The sequence below is a fragment of the Periplaneta americana genome, chromosome 2, assembly GCF_040183065.1.
Source record: "Periplaneta americana isolate PAMFEO1 chromosome 2, P.americana_PAMFEO1_priV1, whole genome shotgun sequence".
NCBI lineage: Eukaryota > Metazoa > Arthropoda > Insecta > Blattodea > Blattidae > Periplaneta > Periplaneta americana.
The window spans coordinates 4,833,575-4,851,925 of NC_091118.1; the positions used below are offsets into that span (position 1 = coordinate 4,833,575).

The 18,351-nt window shown below is 35.5% G+C and overlaps 1 long non-coding RNA gene across 1 annotated transcript in view; it reads right to left on the minus strand.

Annotated features, from left to right (window-relative positions):
• Positions 1-4,003: 4,003 nt before the first annotated feature.
• The window catches only part of LOC138711944 (uncharacterized), a 34,051-nt gene continuing 19,703 nt past the window's right edge, over positions 4,004-18,351 (minus strand). Inside the window, exons 2-3 of the long non-coding RNA XR_011335542.1 lie at positions 8,714-8,805; positions 4,004-4,467 (exon numbers count right to left, since the gene is read on the minus strand). This is a non-coding gene — a long non-coding RNA (uncharacterized lncRNA). The remainder of the gene's footprint in view (positions 4,468-8,713; positions 8,806-18,351) is intronic.

Genomic DNA, 18,351 nt, shown 5'->3' on the forward strand with positions numbered 1-18,351 from the left:
CTGTTTCTATATTTGATTATATAAAATAATTTTTTCTTAGCTGTTGAAGAATAATCTGAAAAAAGTAAATAGCAAGTTATGTTTCAGGGAGTTTCGAAGTTATGTGAAAGAAATTTCAGACAAATATTTTTAATTTGTAGTGGTATTTGAAATTATAATTTAAATTTACAAGAACTTAGCAACTCATATAATTTTCTACGAAATGAAATGAAACTTTGTGCAAAGGATGTTTATATGCAGCATGATATCTGTAAAAATTTTCGAAGATATAGCGCAACAGGTAAGGAAATGAACATTTCACCTCAATGTACCCTTAAAGTACCTGCAGATGGTATAAGAGATGCAACTGGGATCAGAGCAGTGTACCTACATACATGGCATATATTGTTAGAGAGTTTTGGAATGGAAGAAATGACCGTGCCACAAGATTCTCCTGTCTCCAAATTGTAGTAGAAGGAAGACACAGTCTTAGGGTCGAATTCACAGTCGTCACTTATAAAATGAGGAAACACTTAAGTAATGAGCGTTTCCTTAACACTTATTTCAGATCATACGCTATGCTTTCATTTTCACTGAGCATTCCTTCGACATCGAAAGAAATATGGCATCATGGTTAGACGTGAGCGCTTTCGCACATTCAGTTGTTTTCCAGCGCCTTCAAAATTGTTAAATCAGCATTATTATCGTACACAATTACACACGGCCGTGACAAACACAGAAGTAAATATTATGTTGTTGTTGTTGTTGTTGTTGTCTAGTGCCTTGCATCTGGCAGTGAAGTCATTAGCAGTCGTGCTTTCCAATACTTTTGAACTGTAGTTTCTTCTGATCTTAATGCTTCACAGGTCTTCATTCATTTCTGCTGGATCGTTACACAGGACACATATGAGATACCTATTCTGTAGAGATGACTTGCTAGACAGTCATGATTTGTCAATAGTCTGAAGGCTGCAACTGCTGTTTTCCTTGGTCTCTGGGGGATTATATCTGGGTTGGAAAGTAGTGTAATCCATTTTTTGTCTTTAGCATTTGATTCTATTTCTTGTAGGTATGAATGAGAAAATTTTGTAGTGATCAAGTGTTTTATATTGAGGAATATGAGAAATTAAATTTAGATTTTTGTTTTATTGTTGTGCCTTTCTTGGCAAGTGTGTCTGCGGTTTCATTCCCCATGACTCCACAGTGTGCTGGAATCCATTGGAGACGGACAATCTTATTAACTTTTTGGAGTTGTGTTAACATTTCGTTATTTTTGTTGACTTCTTTGTAGCATTGGAACATATTCCCTGAATTGCAGCTTTAGAATCTGAAAGAATTACTGTCTTGTTATATTTATTTAAGGGAAGATTTAATAATTGTCGGAGAGCAATGTGTATAGCCTCTATTTCACCATCATAATTTGTTGTGTCTCTGCCAACAGAATGATAAAAGGAAAAATGTGTACATGTAACCCCAGCTCCAGTAAGGTTTTCTGTGGTGGATCCATTGATATATATGTGGAGCCATTCTTCTGTAGGGTATCTAGTATTGATCGTTTCCAGTGCTAGAAGTTTTTGTATTTCTTTTGGTGTGGCTATACAAAATGTCGAGAAAGTATTTTACAGAAGAATAAAGAAGTGAGCTAAGAGAACTAGTTATGAAATATAGAGATATCGTCGAAGGTGAAAATTCTGATAGGTATAATTGCTCTCTCCAAAGAAGAAATTGACGTGGGATAAAATTGCAGTTGAGTTTAATGCAAACTCAGGAAATATTCTCGTAAGTGAATCTATGTAATTTATTTTTCACTTATTTTTATGGTAAAAAAGTAGAAGTGGTATAATTTCTCAAATTTTAACAGCTTATTCCATGGGATGAATACAAACGCAAATGCAAATAACACTGTTGCGACGAATACTTTTCGAAAAAAAAAAATACCACTTAAAACTACCTGAAATGCAGCTGTAGTATAGAATCTCAAAGCAACCAGTATTTTCAACAGTGGTGAAATCGATCAGCTTCATGGTTGTAGTGTGAATTTCAATGAAAGACACCAGAATATCTACAACAGTGTTCTTGTCGATACGGTATCTCCTCTTAAATTGTTGGTCATTATGTAATACATCCGTATCTCTGATATATCTTTTGTTTTGCCGAAACACATTTTAATTTTCATTATAGAACTCAATAAATTCATCAAAATCATAATCATCATCCATTGTATTCTGAATCAGCTGATTGCAATGCATATGAGGAACAAGCTACCTTATTTGAATAAGTGTTCACTTCAGTGGGATTTATGAATTGGAAATTATTATAAGCAACTGCTTAACGGTTTCCTTACGATAAGTGTTGACTATGTATTCGGCCCTTAGGAATGTTTGATGCATAACAGGTAAGTTGTACTGATTGTCGTTCAGAATTATTAGGTTATGATATGGTTCATTCTCACACTAATTTCTCTGGTCCTGCTAATCCTTCACATTTCTATATTCGGGCCAGCAATCCCGTTCTTACACTGTTTACTACTTTTATACTTCCAGACATTCAAGACCGACGCATATTCTTCACTATATTCGTTCATACGCTATGTCCTCCATCTCCATTCACTACAATTGTTACTTACTATATTTCTACATTTATTATCTAACCCTTCTTACATTCTAATCTTACCTTATTGTATTTCCTATTCATAATAATTTCCTTTACTATTCCTACAGTCCCTATTTGTTATATGATTACATTAGGATTCTGTTCCTCTTGTACAGAGTTATTTATATAGAACTAACACATTTCTTTCTTTCTTTATTTCAAAACGAGTGATTCTAGCCACAACTTGTTATACTGTACCTCAAATGTAGAGTATCTTTGGGAGATTACTAACCTCTATAGCAAATGTTGAAAATTCTTTATTTATTCGGCTGGAAATACACTTACTGACCAGATTTTTAACTTCAAATTCAGCAGGAGTTTTGATTCCCTGTTTATTCTTTATTCCTTATTGTTGGCAGCTGTTTTCGACATTTAGTTTTAGTCACTGAAAATGCAGTACAAATTAAATCAACGGCTCTTCCTTGTGAAGCAATACTGGATTACGAATTCAATTATAGCTACTCAAAGGGCAAACCAGAGAGAATTTGGTGTTCGTAATCCCCCCAAAAAAACAGAATACTGGAACTGGTAAACAAATTGGGAAGAACTGGATCTCTAAAAGAATATGACAATAAATATACAGAATAAAGAAAAGTTGTGAAAAAGTTTCAATACTTAGACTGGCGTGAAAAAATTTTCACACCTAGGTGTGAAAAAAATTTTAAGATTCGGTGAAAAATTTTCACACCTAGGTGTGAAAAAATTTTTAAGATTCGGTGAAAAAAATTAACACCTATGTGTGAAAAAAAGTGTGAAAAAATTTTAAGATTCTCTGAAAAATTTTCACACCTAGGTGCGAAAAAATTTAAGATTCGGTGAAAAATTTTCACACCTAGGTGTGAAAAAAATTTTAAGATTCGGTGAAAAATTTTCACACCTAGGTGTGAAAAAATTTTAAGATTCGGTGAAAAATTTTCACACCTAGGTGTGAAAAAATTTAAGATTCCGTGAAAAAATACCTAGGTGTGAAAAATGTTAAGATTCCGTGAAAAATTTCACACCTAGGTGTGAAAAAATTTTAAGATTCGCTGAAAAAAATTAACACCTGGGTGTGAAAAAATTTTCACACCTAGGTGTGAAAAAAATTTTAAGATTGTGAAAAAAATTAACACCTAGGTGTGAAAAAATTTTAAGATTCGGTGAAAAAAATTAACACCTGGGTGTGAAAAAAATTTCACACCTAGGTGTGAAAAAATTTTAAGATTGTGAAAAAAATTAACACCTAGGTGTGAAAATATTTTAAGATTCGGTGAAAAAAATTAACACCTAGGTGTGAAAAGATTAAGGAAACTCCAAGTGAAACAATTTTAGTAGTAGTAGTTACTATTTATTTATTTATTGAACCTGGTAGACATAAAGCCATTAGGCCTTCTCTTCTCCTCTTATCAGGGGATTACAACTACAATATGAAGAATACAATTACAATTAATATTAAATTTACAATTACAATAAAAGATTAATAAAAGCTAGACAATTTATTGTAGAAGCAAAAAAGGAAAAAAAAAAAAAACAATTTTTTTTTCTGCAGTACAAATTAAACCTAGAATATTGTAGGACTTCAGGCTTTCTCGTTGTTTGGATATGAATTCTCAGGTTCTCAGCCAGGGAAGCTTTGATGACTAGCTAGGGATTGAAGTGTCGTGGAACCATGTCTAGTCGTTATGTTAACAGTCAGTAGGGCTTCTTGCTGTAGGCCAATCAGGAGCCAGTCCCGACCACCTGCCGTGTTCTGGTTGGTCGAAGCATGGTGATTGCAGGTTTCAATGCTGTACTCAGCTGTAGGCCCCAGTCTCTGCTGAAATTATTGCCATCTAGATGTGTGAATTACACCAAAGCCTGAAATAAATTCCATATATGAATATTAGTTTCAGGAGTAGAACTAGTGAATATTTATTACACTAATTTATTCTGAGTTTCATATACTTCTGGTTTCTGAGAGATATTTCAGTTTGTTCTTATTTATAGTGTTCAAAGGTGGACGTAGCCCCTTAAAAATTTTCATTTCAGCTCTCTGTATACAGAGACAGTTTGCTTTGTTAGTCTTTGGTTCATAACCATAAGAGTACCAGTACTGCAATTGAAACACAGACATATTGTCCACTTGGTAATGTTCATAAATTACACGTCCACTCTTTTATGTCCACGAAATGAGGTCCATCAATCAATCTTCTTACTGTATCCAGCTGTTTGCTGACAACATAAAGTCCACTGTAGTCCACTGTAGTCTATTCAGTTGTTGAGAAATGAGGGGTATTTTGATCGGTGTTCATTACAGATGCCAGAGTTGGGGTGTAGTCAATATATACTGCAGGGCTGTGTCTTCTGCAACTGGTACTGATGATTTTAATTTACTTCTTTTGTGGTTTATGGATGGACAGTACAGAAGAATGTGTTCATCATGATTATTACACCACAGACAAGTAGGATTATCAGAAATTTGAAATCGGTGTAGGTACAATTGAGTGACAATGTGACCTGTTCTGGCTCTTGTTAAAATGTTTGAACATGTCTGGGCAAGTTTTTGTACATTTCCAGGTCATTGGGTTTCTTTTGTACAGACTAAAATTTTTCCTTTGTAAGAGAGCCAATTGTTGATCCATAGGTTTGTAAAATGAGACTTTACTGAAGCAAAAGCATTGAATAGAGATATCTCCGGGTAGGGACTGCACTGAGAGATGCCAAGCATCGTACTGAAGTACTTATTTGGAACACCAGAAGTCACACCGTCCAGTCAATCAGAGCCAAGTTTAATATTGAAAAGAACCGTATAATGAGACAAAGAGGCAAATATAATACCAAAAGGATTGAAGTATGGTGTCAGTCCAATGCAGAAGCAAAATTCGTTCTCTGTAATATAAAAAATGAGGCTAAAAAGAATAAATTCCATGCCTCATTGGGTAGTATATTTAAAGACCGAGAATTAAAACGAAAAGGCAACATTAACGAAAAAGATATAGACACTCTAAAAATTTTACAATGGAACTCTAGATCTTTAAGAAACAAAATGGATTTATTAAAGCAAGAAGTTCAGGACAAAAAGCCTTCTATAATATGCAGACAAGAATCTTTTCAGATTGCTGATATTTTAAAATTTTACAAATTTGCTGACTACAAAATTTTTAATCTGTTTCGTGAAGATAGAGGGGGTGGAGGTGTTGTTACCATGATCCATAACTCCATTCATGTAATTAAATCTAAACACCAATTCAAAGGCCAAATTGAATACATTAGGACAACATATATATTTTCTAAATTATAGACATCAGCTCAAAGAATTTGAGTGACCACAAGGGTCCTGAATACAATAAACATGTACAATATATGTGATGTGATACATTAAAGAAAAAAGAAAGTTAATTGGTGAAGGCAAATATAAGTTGATTAATTGAAATAGAGATGATGATGTAATATTTGAAGAGAATCCTTGATAATATTTGTAAGAATAGACATTACATAATCAAAAGGAATGTGAAGTTCATTAAGATAATTCCATGTGAATTTTGTAATAGAACCTCTACTGCCAAACAGCAAACCAATGACGGACCATTGTTTAAGAGGGACGTTGTACTTTTGAGAAAGATACGGCAGACAAGGTTCATATATGGACTTCTTCTCAATATCAACTTCGGTGGCCTGATTTAGGTTTCTTTCGAAACGGATAGTAGGGTCAAGAACAAGAGCCCGTTTTAAGCGTCCGTTAATAGCAATAATGTCTGCCCATCTGAAAGAACCATCTGATGATACACAATGCACTTCCTCATGAATCTCCCAATTTAAAGTTTTTAACGATGTCGCCAAAGCAAGTCGTACACGATGATGTCTAGCATTGATCAGCAGCTCGCCTTTAGGGCATTGTCCAAGCACGTGTCCAAGTAAAGTAAGTAAGTAAATTATTAGACGTAGGTATGTTTACAATCAATTACTGCTGAATTTACATCACATTAAAATACGTTTTTTTATGAGCACACTCAACATTGAAATTCTTTACTAGTAGACCCTTCAAGATTTATTGTTAGCAGAGTGCTAACTCTTTTTTACTGAAAGGCGGTTTCTAATTCCAGTTTTCACAAGATTCACGCAGCTAAATTCTCGCTCACAATTTACAATATGCGATGGAATTATATAAATTAATTAGAATAAATTGTTTGCTTAACTTACATGAATTGCACCAACTCTTTGAAATCAATTCCTGAACATCTATTGCTCAATATCTTTTTGAACATACCCATGCTATTAGCATTTCATTTAAATTCAGATTAGTTCAAACACATCTCTGATGTCATTTTCTCCATTACCATCTTCGTTTCTGAAGTCCAATGTGGTTGCCGCATTTTTGCACATTTACATTCAAAGTTTGTTGCATTTTAGAAGTCCAGTTGCAAAATGCGACTGTGGCTTAAACCCTGCTTTTTAATGTGATGTGTAATATTCAATGCAAATTTCGTTATGTTGTTGTTGTTATCTAATGCCGGGCTTTGGCAACGAAGCCATTAGCGTTCTTGCTCTCCAATATTTTTCTGTGGTGGATCCATCAGGTAGAACTTCACAGGTTATGAGATGATCTTCAGTCATTTCTTCTTCTTTATTGCATAGAGGGCAATTTGGATTCGTGTAAATTCCTATTTTATTCAAGTGTTTGGCCAAATAATCGTGTTCTGTAAGAGTCTGAATTTTGCTACTGCAGATTTACGTGGGATTTCTGGAATAATTTCTGTTTTTTTTTTTTTATTAAAATGCTCGTTATTGTTTTGGTCTTTACTAATAGACTTCATAAATTTCCAAATTGACACGTTACGTGTAAAAATTTGACACAAATCTATTTGTAATGCACTGTTGACCTGTCAAAACTTGATAATAATCCTGTACAAATATCGCATTTCTATACCTAGAGATAACGGGTCATTAACATAGCAGTTTAACATTAGTGAGATAGAGTTTGACGACTCCCCTTAAAAAGCTGTTGCCATACAGTTTACCGCTTTCAAAATATCTGCTATCTGAAAAACATTGATCTCTTTATAGCAGTCTGTTATGCTTAAGATGCAAGAAAAGTAATTAAGGGTTTGAGACATTGCAGAAGAGTTCTCAATAATTATTTCTAAGGATGTTCAGAATTTCTGTGAAAACCGTCAAACACCTATAGGAGTATGGAGAACTGTAGGCCTTCGAACCTTTCACATTAACATCAAGTATGACAATTATTGCCTTTCCACCTTTCTAGACCACTTCCTGATACAGTATTAAGGAAGATTTGTAAAGCACAAGAACATATTGCTGCCTTCCAAATTCTATTACTAAGCAAAGCAGCGAATACTCAGATGACATGATCAAATATGAGGAATTACAAGATAAAATAAAAATGTGGCATTCTAAACTGGACCGCATGCCCTGGAAGCCTTGCAAGCATGTGGTAAATTAATATAGTACCTTGTAGTAGGAAAGCTATGATTGTGAAACTTGGCCTCTCACTATGAGAGAGGAACAGAGCCTAAGGATGTTTGAGAATAAGGTGCTTAGAAAAATATTTTGGGGCTAAGAGGGATGAAGTTAAGGAGAATGGAGAAAGTTACACAACACAGAACTGCACGCATTGTATTCTTCACCTGACATAATTAGGAACATTAAATCCAGACATTTGAGATGGGCAGGGCATGTAGCACGTATGGGCGAATCCAGAAATGCATATAGAGTGTTAGTTGGGAGGCCGGAGGGAATAAGACGTAGATGGGAGGATAATATTAAAATGTATTTGAGGGAGGTGGGATATGATGATAGAGACTGGATTAATCTTGCTCAGGATAGGAACCAATGGCGGGCTTATGTGAGGGCGGCAATGAACCTCCAGGTTCCTTAAAAGCCAGTAAGCAAGTATGAAACTTTACTTTTATGCTTCAGTAATTATATGTATGCTTGTATCACGAATAATGTTTTTATCGTGGTTCAACACACATGCATCATTGTTCTCACCCTTCTTCCTGCAAACTTTCAGTAACTTTTCATGACATTAATATGGTAGCTATTGCATTTTCAATACCTCAAAGTCGATAGCAAGCTATAATAAGGTTTATCTAAAAGAACTTACTTAGTTCTGAGAGGCATGCACCACGTTGGGTCGAAGTGCTTGATCCTGTTGAACCAGTCCATGTGCTAGCTGTCTGTCCAACGGGGACCTTCCTGTAAGCACAAAGTAAGACTAGATTTCACAGCTGCTGTTATTTTGCTGTCTTCTAGTGTCATAAATTACAATAGGTACCGGTAACAATTTTCATGGTTATACAGTGTCTCCAACCTTTGGGGTCAAAATTATGCAGATGGTAGAGGACTCTAAACTGAGCATTTTGACGTAAGGAACCAGTGGTCGGAAATGTATTATTTCAGGGGCTATAAGCTCTTAGACAAGTAGTAAGTTTAAAGAACATTTTTGCAAGTTGCTTTAATTTTTTACCTGCAACAGGAACACCTATTTGATTTCTGTTCATAATGAACTATTTAAATATTATAGTTTGTTTGATGTACCGGTACTACAGAAGATTAGAAACATTCACAGCTGCATTGTCTGATAGTCCCTTCACTACTGAACAGAATACAAACCACGAAACATTTCTTGCACGCATGCGTAATAATCAGACTTGTTTTCTTTGTTACTATACCATATTTTGGAAAGGAGGGAGTATATTTTATTATGATTGACGTTATTACTATTATTATTATTATTATTATTATTATTATTATTATTATTATTGTTATTATTAAATTATTTATAATTTATGTCTTGTTTAGAATTCATTTTATAAAATTTTTCAATATTCATTTGAAGAGTCCACTGCAAGAATGATGGATGTCATTTTGCAGGAGAAGCAATTGAAAGTTTGAAATGCTTAGCGCTCAAAGCTTAACTGTGATTTTCCGATCATTACTGGACAATGACTATCAGTGTTAATGCCATATGTACATTCTATATGTCTTAAGCTATGCATTGACAGTCTTGGTTCATTTTCGACAAGAAAGTGACATCCATCATTCTTGCAGTGGACTCTTCATTTATATTACTCATGTATTATTAATGTTTTAATATTTTACATCTTGATTACACAACTTTTAACACTGTATCACTTCGGAATATGTATGATAAGACTTTCTTGTGTTAAATTTTAACGTACCTTGTTTACATGTTTCGACCTGTTTACGGGTCATCTTCAGAACTGGCGCCTCTTGTTGTTTCCTTTGTGGGTGCGTTCGTAGCATAGAGTCAAAGAGTGTGTGTGTTTTGAAACTGAGTTGTGTGTTGGGAATATCATTGGGGTGTGTTTTCATGTGTCTGTATATTTCATATTGTTCTAGTGTGTTGAGTTTCTGGCTTTTAATATTTCTTTTACTGAATTATTCTTATTATGTATTTTAAAGTCATCCATTTATTCTGTCCATTCATTGTCATCAATTGTACTTATGTGTACCGGTAATAATTATTTTTATGCAATTTTATTATAATTTTGTCATATTGTAATTATGCTTTGTGCTGAACTATTATTGGCCTCTGACTATTGTACAGTACAATAAATAATAGTAAATAAATAAATAAATAAATAAATAAATTGAGGAGCGTTTTTGCAAAAGTCGATAGATGCAGAAATTTTCAATAGTGAGTTACATAGGGATATCGTATGTTTTCTACCTCCGGAATCGATCTATGAAATCAGATTTACCAAAACTTGATTCATACCGTATGTAGAGACTACCAAACCTTCCAGGTTTTTTCAAAACTCGATAGATCCTGTCACTTAGTGTAATTTCTGTGAAATCTTGATTTCTGCATCTATCGACTTTTGAAAAAACGCTCCTCAATTATTATTAAACCTCCCTCTCTTGAAGGTTACATCATAGACCCTACTGTCAGATTCGAATCGCACGAACACCAGCCAGAAGAGGTACACGAGGAAAAAAGGAATATATATGAACCTTCCATCAGTTTTTATAAGGACAAATAGCATCTGGAATGCATCGTCATTACGGGACTAATGATAGGAGCCCGTGGGACCATACCCCGGTTCCTAGTCGACTTCTGTAAATCTTTTGGCCTGCATAAAAGTATTTTAAGAGATCTAACAATTGCAGCACTCAAAGGCTCAATAGCTATTTTCAGACATCATACATATGGACCATGACTAATTCGCATCTCCTTGACGTTACTTCGTTTAACATCATGTGTTTCAATATAATTAAAATTATTTTTCACTCTAACAACAATGTATCACTAAGCCTCAAGGCATTTACTCTATTGTATCATGGTACTCTTTGTCGATGGCAACCTGTAGTGGTTACAGGAAGAAATTAAATTAATAATAACATGTCACTGAACAAATAAGTTGATATCCAGAGAGTTTGTTTCAGTAACTGTTTAATTTTTATAAAGCAGTGCATATTATGCTCAGCTGAAGAAGCATGCGTGAAATTCTCCTGGAAACACTTTTCCGATCACAAAGCTGTCAGTAGGCTAGATTGTTCTCTCTCTCTCTCTTTCTCTCCCTCTCTCTCTCTCTTTTGACAGCAACAAGCACGACCAAAGATCAATTTATGTTTTCACACCAGGATACATTGAAAGCAAAAGGACTATATATATTAAGTGCTTTTGATTGAAAGCTTGCGTGTTAAGATTATCTTCCTGAAAAATTGTCAGTGATAGTGCAGCTTTGTCATAATTTAAAACTTCCCTCCTTTCAATATTTCCTCTCCAATTGACACTCTAATAAAGAATTTATTACAATTATCATCATTTTTTCTCGCATCTCCTTTGATTTCTATTTTCCCAGAACTCATAACCACAGTGGACTACACGAAAATTCACCACTGTTTTTTCACACCATTGCACCCTAGGAACTGGCAATGACAAAAGACCGGGTTCTGAATGGGAGAAGTGAAGGCGAACACCTGCTAGGCCACGAGGCCATAAGAAATGTGTCTCAGTGTAACCTCAAAACCCATGGAAACGTGAAATGCAGAAGCCAGACCTGGCCGGACTGACCTCAGGAACAAATTTTACTGCAAGACAGATCTATATACAACACAAAGTTCTCTAATACTTCTACAAGGCTTATGCTTCATTCAAATAACTAATAGCATTATGTTATATACGACTAAAAAACACAAAAGTTTGAGTTTAAGGACGCCAAGGCTGGTCTCACTTGCCTCAGCCAATCAGCCGCCACTGAGCATAGCACAACAAATAACACAGTGTTTTCATTTACATTAATGCGTTGCGTGCCAGTCATACTTATAAGCTTGGGAATTTTTTTAATAGAGCATCTTTATTCATGAGGCAATTATAAAATGCAACATGCGTCATGTCTTTAAAATTAGATTCCAGTACCGTATATTATAACACACAGGGTACGTCGAGTCTTTTCCTTTCATCAGCTCATTGGCTATTCATTTCAAGGAAAAAAGCCTTCCTACACAGGCATTATGCCCAGGTACACAAAAACTGAGACAGTGTTAGTAATTGTGAATGTTGCTCAGGATTGTAACAGGCTTTAAGACATTTGACCCACTTCTTCAGAGGCTGAGGCTCCAGCTCTTGGGACACAAATTTGCTTAATAATAGAATGCCATAGAGTCATCCACTCCACAGAAAATACTTCACTCCTACTTTGGTGTCTTACTTATTTTTATTTTAGTAGGTTATTTTACGACGCTTTATCAACAGCTTAGGTTATTTAGCGTCTGAATGAGATGAAGGTGATAAAGCCGGTGAAATGAGTCCGGGGTCCAGCACCGAAAGTTACCCAGCATTTGCTCATATTGGGTTGAGGGAAAACCCCGGAAAAAACCTCAACCAGGTAACTTGCTCCGACCGGGAATCGAACCCGGGCCACCTGGTTTCGCGGCTAGACGTGCTAACCGTTACTCCACAGGTGTGGACTACTTTGGTGTCACTTGGCAGAGAGTTAATAAATATGATTGGATTTGAACGTTACTTAACCTAAAAAAATTGGATCTGTAGGCGTTTACAGAAAGAAAATACAATTTTCATGGAAACATTTATTGGAACAGATACAGCAATTGAGTTATTTTTCAACATATTCCCCACCAGTATTAAGACATTTGTCAAACTGTGGGATCAACTTTTGTATGTATCCTTGTGCCATAGCAGTCTGCCACCTGGGATCAGAAGCAGTGTGTGAGTGCCGTCTGCACCTCTCTCTGTTGATCCTATGGCATGATAAATGTTTCAATTCTGTTGAAGAATATGTTGAAAAATAGCTCAACAATTGCTGCATATGTGCCAATAAATCTTTCCATGAAACTGTATTTCTGTTTCTGTAAAAGGGACCAAGGGAAACTTAATTTTCGGACGGCTTCGTATTTTTAATGACGTGTAGGTACATCATGTATTTAGTAATGTATTTAATAAACCAGGCATGTCAAAACCCTGCACATTGTGCAGTCGCGCACATTGTGCACTGGTCTCTGTGCGATGTGCAGTTCCTATTCCCCTACCTGGAGGGAGTGAATCGGCTTGGAGGGGAACGCGACAGGGCTATGCAGACCTGCAGCAGCAGAACAGCTTTGGTTTCAGTAACACGGATCAGTACTGGTGCTCAGTGAGCTGTGACTCTGAATGCGTTATGAATATAAAGTGAGGAGTCCACAGATATAACGAAGAAGAGAAATCACGAATCATATAACGTAACTGTAATGATGTTTTCCTCAGCCAACTGTAATTATTTTAAAATGAAAGCTTTCATCATATCATGTGGACCTAATAGTGATATGAGAATTTAAATCAGATTAGTAAAGTTCTCAAAATATGATATTCGCCTGCTCTTACTTCTTAATTAGTACTCTCACGGCAAGACAAACATGAAAATGATGTTGTTTTGGAGTCTGTACTAACACAGCCATCAATGGTTAGACGACTTACAACTTTTATTTGATAAGCTGATAAGTGATGAGAATATAGTGAGGAATACATGTGAGGCTCTTGAGGTTGTAAGGGAAGGAAGAAAGGCGGAAAAATTTTCTGGAAAAATAATACATAATGGCGGATTTTCCATCTCACGTTACTATATTATCTTAATATACTTATGTTAACAAATCTTAAAACCTGACATAAAGAAAATGTCCTGGCTTCACAGCTTGTGAAGTACTCTTTTAACTCAATTCAGTAACGCTCCCAACTTGCTGATACTTACTCTCAGCGTCTTTCAAATAAATTATATATAAATTTTAATTCAAGCTTAATTTATCCAATTTATTAATAATAATGTGAATTTATATTAATATACAGCAAGGAAATGATTCCAGTGTAAAAGCCTCACAATTTCCTATTGCATGTAATTGGGAGTAAAATATTTCTTTAACATTTGTGCACCAATGGTCCCAATAATGCTTGAGGAACAATGAAAGAGTATTACTTTGAAATAATCAGTACCTACTACGATAAATGAAATACTGTGTTCGTTTTTTGTTGTTTCTAAATTACTACAATATTTATATTTTCTTCAAATACTGTAGGCTATATAAATCATGTAGGCCTAAATAAATGATTCTTTACAAACGACTGCTTTGTGAATTGCAACTGAGTAAGTCTATTGTTTCTTGTGTTACAATTGTTGTCAAATATAGACACTGACAATAATTGTGTTTTTTCCTTCTGCTAAGTATGTTTATAATGTCCAAATGTCAATTTAATTGAACACTAGAAGCGCAGAATAGCTTCTTGTACATCCCTCCCACTAAGAACTGGTAAGAGCAACACGTGAATGACGCAATCTGCACAGACCGGCGTTCCGCGCACATACACTGCACTTTCAGTGTCTGATTTCTGACATGCCTGAAATAAACAATCAATCAATCACTGTCTTTGCTCAATAAAATATGGCACCTGGACAAGTCTCCTCACAGCTTGCAAAATGCAATTATTGTAATACCAATTCAAAAAAGAGTACTTTGAAAGACTGTGAAAATTATAGGGAATAAGCCTTTTGAATTCTGGATATAAAATATTTACTAATGTATTAAAAATTGAATTATATGAGTATTATCCAAACATTCTGGTAGAAGAATAAAATGATTCTGAAGTAGAACTACCGTACATTTTTGTGTTTTATTTCTTATTTATTTAACCTGGTAGAGATAAGGCCATCAGGCCTTCTCTTCCTCTCTACCAGGGGATTACAACTACAATATTAAGAATACAATTACAATTATGATTACAATTAATATTAAATTTACAGGTACAATAAAAATCAAAGTACTAAAAGATTAACTGATTAATAAAAGCTAGACAGTTTATTGTAAAAGTTAAGAAGAGAGAAGCATTTCTCTTATTGATTAAGTAAAAATTAAACCTACTCTATGCAGTAAGAAAATGCTTAATAAGCTTGCTTTTGAACGCTACTAAATTCCGACAGTCTCTGATGTCGCTGGGTAAGGTATTCCACAAGCGCGAGAGCGAGATTGTGTATGATGATGAATACGATGATGTCTTATGTGTTGGTATGGCTAGTATGCGGCTATTTTGCGTGCGTGTGAAGAGATTATGATATGGTGACAGGTAACTGAAACGGGAGGCAAGGTAGGTAGGTGTAGAGGTGTGAAGGACTTGGAAAAGGAGAACAAGAGAATGAAAATTTCTACGTTCGTTAAGCCATAGCCAGTTTAGAGTTTGGAAGGATGGGCTGGATGTGTTCAGCACAGCAGGTAGCCAACCACGTGGTAACAATGTCAGAAGAAAATGTTACATTAAAATCACTTATAACATTTGAACAAATTTAGTAAAAATAGCTAAACGAAAAGTATACCACCGTGTAGACAAAGGAGTCTCGAAATCATAAACCAGTTGGACTCTTTTAAGACCAGCAAGAGGGATGGGGCAAAACATGCCTCGAAAATTGCACTCCGGCGGCAGTTTTATGCTCTTTCATCTCTGTGACATCTGAACCAGACTGGATGTGTGAGATGTTGATTGACAGAGTACAAAGAAATAAAGGCGAAAACAATGAAAACAATTGTGTATTGTACTCTTAACAAGAAGAAATGGATATGAATCATTTAACACACTGGAAGCACTTCAACAAAAAAAAAAAAAAAAAGTCTTACATCTAAATCCTGGGAAGCAAGAGAGAAAATAACTTACTTACTGGCTTTTAAGGAACCCGGAGGTTCATTGCCGCCCTCACATAAGCCCGCCATCGGTCCCTATCCTGTGCAAGATTAATCCAGTCTCTATCATCATATCCCACCTCCCTCAAATACATTTTAATATTATCTTCCCATCTACGTCTCGGCCTCCCCAAAGGTCTTTTTCCCTCCGGCCTCCCAACTAACACTCTACATGCATTTCTGAATTCGCCCATACGTGCTACATGCCCTGCCCATCTCAAACGTCTGGATTTAATATTCCTAATTATGTCAGGAGAAGAATACAATGCGTGCAGTTCTGTGTTGTTAAATCAAAAGCATTAGATACCTACCTATCTACTTACTACCTACAATGATCTGGAGTAAATTGAACTCTCAACTTTCAAAAAGTAGTTGTGTGTGAAACTTTGTGAACTTTCAGAATTCCTCGAACTTGAAATGTTGAGGGAATGCAAAAGTGGAGAAAAGGGTATCCCAGACAAATCAAAGAACCCAAGACCACAAGAGACGGCAAAGAGAGCACAAGAGATGGAGGTGCACGGAAGCTCTGAGGCTGTAGAGACGTGTCACTGCACCCGTCTACCTCGGCTCAAACGGTGAATTTGGGTCTGTTCTCAGTGTGTGAACCATTCAGTTATTCAGTAAACGGGACAAATTCAAAACATTTATTTCATCAATTTCGCCCAGAACTGCCCTCGCTGACAAACGTAATTCTGTGTTCATGAACTCTCTGGCTCACTTCAACAGCGAGCCACTGCTGACATGCAGAACAGTCGTTTCAATTCAAAATTGTACAGAAGGAATTTAATACGACTACACATATTGCATTCATACATTATACAGGGTTTTGGTATATGTGCAAATATTTTTAGAGGTAATTGGGTGTAGTATATTGAACAACATTATGTAAAAAAAGTTTTCTGTATTCAAAATTATTTTTAGACATGAAAAATACCATGTTTTTGGGTTAGTTAATACTTTCAGGTGCTTTGTAAATTGTTACCAATAGAGCTCCCTTGCCACGATGGCAGATTCTCTTGCTGTTCCGGACATTAAATGAATATCGACTGATTCAGCATCAGAAAATTCTTCCATTACGTCAAGTGCGCTTCCTGCAAGTTTAATGACCTTCAACTGACTGAGGAAGAGTTTATGCTGGAGAACATATGATTGCGTGTAGTCTAAACTGACAGGCGTTTCATAGTATTATCGCCGCGCTCTCATGGTTAATATTCGGCAGGTCTTTGAAATTTAATTGCATTATTGTTTTCAATTTCTTATGTCGCCGCTCCAATCACTCGCCTCAATTTCAATATTGCAACCAATAAGCTGCTTCCATTATTAAATGACACCCACTTGTCTAATCCACGTGGACTAAAACCGAGGTTGCAATGTCTTGTGCTGAGGACGAACATTAAGGTATGTGATTAAAAATTATTATTAAGAGTTAAGAATGTCAACGTACTCCTATATGAAATAATAATAATAATAATAATAATAATAATAATAATAATAATAGCCATTTAACAATATAACAAACTAGTGCTTATTCTTATCCAGGAAGTAGACGTGACAACGTGACGCTTAGAGTGAAACCTACAGAGCAGCAATCGGTCGGCAAAATTATGTTTTAAAAGCACACCGCACGTTATTGTATGATGCCGACATGTTAAGTATGCGGCGACAATACTATCATTCATAAAACATCATATCGTGAATACATAAAAACACATTCAGTGGCACCAACTTTTGGAAAACATTGGGTGGGCTCAAACACTGGAGTTATAAGTTAAAATAAATAAAGCCCATAAATAATAATGGTAATAATAGTTAATAATAATACGACAAATTATTGGGTAGACTGGGGCCCTACGCGCCCATATAAGTTGGCGCCACTCACATTACAGCAAGGGAAACAGTAAATAGGGCGTTGTTTTATAGGAATTTTTCTTAAACAAGTATCAATATAATATTTGCACATATATGGTACCCCTGACACTCTATATAAAGGCATTCGATAAAGTTAACAGAGAAAACCTACTTTCAATTGTACATAATGATGGAATATTGTACAGATAATTAAGAATATATCTAAATTATACAGAAAGAGAATAATTGTCTGTCAGATTGAAAACCTGTTAACCGAGGACTATGACAGGGATGCAGAATGTCCACCCTTCTGTTTATAATCTACACGAACACCATAATAAAATGCAGCAGAGATCAACCAATTACAAATAGACTGGAATTTAGATACTACTATTTCATACGCCAATGTCTGAAGGACGTGAAATACGACAAGGATGCCTTCATCACCTACCCTGCCCAACATCTCCTTGGAGAATTTAGTGAAGAACTGTTTTCACGACATAGGAGGGGTGATAGTAGGAGGAAGAAGAATAAAGTATACATGATTTGCTAATGATATTCCGTTCTTAGCAGATGAGGCGGAAATACTAAGGGATATGCTACTGGAGCTAAATGACAGCTGTGAACAGTATGGGATGAAGATAAATGCAAACAAGACGAAGACCATGGTTATAGGAAGAAAAATAAAGAAGGTAAACGTGCGAATACTAA